At 53.3% G+C, this 2,500-nt stretch overlaps 1 pseudogene; it reads right to left on the minus strand.

The window, feature by feature from the left end:
- The window catches only part of LOC133667640 (large subunit ribosomal RNA), an 8,795-nt pseudogene that overhangs the window by 4,274 nt on the left and 2,021 nt on the right, over positions 1-2,500 (minus strand).

The raw sequence follows: 2,500 nt of genomic DNA on the forward strand, positions 1-2,500 counted from the left end.
TTTCCACCCCTCGAAGGAAGTCTCCTTCGTCGAGGTGGTTCGATGTTATATATTGGAGAAACGGCTCTTGCCAGCGGTCTTCTTGTTGAGCCGTTTCTCGTATTTCTCCTCCTCCTTCGTCCTCCGTGGCCGATTCGTAAATGCTTTCTTCCGAGGACTCGGAGGAAGGAGATCTTGCTTCGCTTTGAGTTGTGGCCACTTCTTCTTCTTGAACGGGCAGGAGCCTCCTTTTGTCGCTTATTTGTTTCAGGGTCTTGTCGGGGAAATATTCTCTCAGCGCTACATTTGGTTGTTTTAAATGTTTGTAGCGCTGGTTTAACTTGATTAATAGATCCGTTTCGTCTTTAGACCAGACCGAGGCTCTACTGACTGGTCTTGTATTTCCCCGACTTGTGCTTTGTGCTCTTTTTTGGTTCCTTATCGCCGGATGTCTATGTCTCTCATGCATAGACAATCCTCTTTGCGATAGGAACGATTCCTCGCAGGACTCGCATTTGAATTTTGCAACACCCTCCCATATTTTTCGCCCCTTACACTTTGGTAAGTGGCACCTGCAGCCATGGAGCTTTTCGAACTCCTTATGGCATGCAGCGCACCTCCATATAATTACTTCTTGGGGGTGTTGCGTGTCTTTATGTTTGGCGTATTGCGATTCCTGGAGGAATCTAATATCTTTTCCCTTTTTTGAGCACCAATAACATTTAATCTGCCCGCTCAATGGTAAATTTATCATATCCAAATCATAGTCCGGGGATAAGCATTGGTCGTCACCGGTGGCCCTCTCATCTGTTGCGGACAAGTCCGCCACGGGAGTCCCAGGGCCGGGGGCTCCCGCGTCCGAGGCTCCTCTGTTTCTTGACATTATGTTTTTGATTGCTTTTTGATATCTTGGGAAGTTTGAGTGCCCCCAACACTTTTCCAATTGTTCCGTCTCTTTTCCAGGTCCGTTCCAGGTCGTGGCACAAGCCATCGAAGGGAGCGAACGATCCGCCAGCCACTAGACTTATTCGATACGTAAGTTTAACTTACGTTGTGGGCTAAAGGTACCCCTCAATTCACCTTCCGTACGTGATCAAAAGCAAGAAAAAAATTTTTTTTTTTTAGCACCAGCGGCCGGCCGACCGCTCGCTCTCTTAGCTATGGGTAGGTGGGGTCGCTGCTCCCCATCGGTGTGCACCTCACCGCCCATTCCTCGCCGTAGCCGGTTTCGAACTCTATGATTCTCCGAAGAGCAATCGATAGGCATTCCAGCGGGACCACGTGGAGGTACGAACTACGACTTGGGGCATAAGAGGCTCTGTATTGCGCTTCATGCCCCCAGCAACTATTACTCTCAAGAGCTCCGTTCCGAACCGACCACCGCTTGCGCGCCACACCTCTCCGGGTGCGTCACTAGCCGCCGCAACAGCGCAAACACGTCCGACCGCCAGGGCACACAATCCCAACCACTGGAGGCCCGCCGCTCGCACCACCGCAGAAGTCCTGTTTCCAGGACCCGCGGCGTATTGCTTCGCGAACCCCAGCGGCGTACTGCTTTTCGCCCAGAGCGGCGTATTGCTTTTCGCCCCGGAGGCGTGTTGCCCTCCGCTTTTAACGGCGTATTGCTTTCCGCCTCCGGCAGCGTATTGCTTTCACGATCTTAGGTGGCGTGATCGGTTGGACGATATATATCACGCTCGTTGCAGCGGCGTCGATGGTTCTTGCGCGGGCGGAGCGCTACCGCTATTAAAATAACGAGGCATTTGATTACCAAGAGTCATAGTTACTCCCGCCGTTTACCCGCGCTTTTTTGAATTTCTTCACGTTGACATTCAGAGCACTGGGCAGAAATCACATTGCGTCAACACCCTGGTCATCGCAATGCTTTGTTTTAATTAGACAGTCGGATTCCCCTAGTCCGTGCCAGTTCTGAGCTGAGCGTTGAATGGCGGCCGAAGAGAGCGACCACGACGGCAAAGCCGCCACGGAAGCCTCGCAGCAAGGAAGATCCGCGGGAGGCCAAGGCACGGGACCGAGCTCGGATCCGGGGTGCGAGGTACAAGACCACGCCCCGTTCAGCTCGCCCAGGCCCGGCACGTCAGCCAAACCCGCTTCCCGACCAAGCCCGACACGCCCCGCTCCTCAGAGCCAATCCTTATTCCGAAGTTACGGATCCAATTTGCCGACTTCCCTTACCTACATTAATCTATCGACTAGAGGCTCTTTACCTTGGAGACCTGCTGCGGATATGGGTACGAACCGGCGCGACACCTCCACGTGGCCCTCTCCTGGATTTTCAAGGTCCGAGAAGAAGATCCGGACACCGCCGCAACTGCGGTGCTCTTCGCGTTCCAAACCCTATCTCCCTGCTAGAGGTTTCCAGGGAACTCGAACGCTTATACAGAAAAGAAAACTCTTCCCGGATCTCCCGACGGCGTCTCCAGGTCATTTTGGGTTACCCCGACGAACACTCTTACGAGGGCCCGAATGGTATGCGGTTCCGCTGCCGGGTTCCGGAATA

Source organism: Apis cerana, unplaced genomic scaffold (genome assembly GCF_029169275.1).
Source record: "Apis cerana isolate GH-2021 unplaced genomic scaffold, AcerK_1.0 Chr0_AcerK, whole genome shotgun sequence".
NCBI lineage: Eukaryota > Metazoa > Arthropoda > Insecta > Hymenoptera > Apidae > Apis > Apis cerana.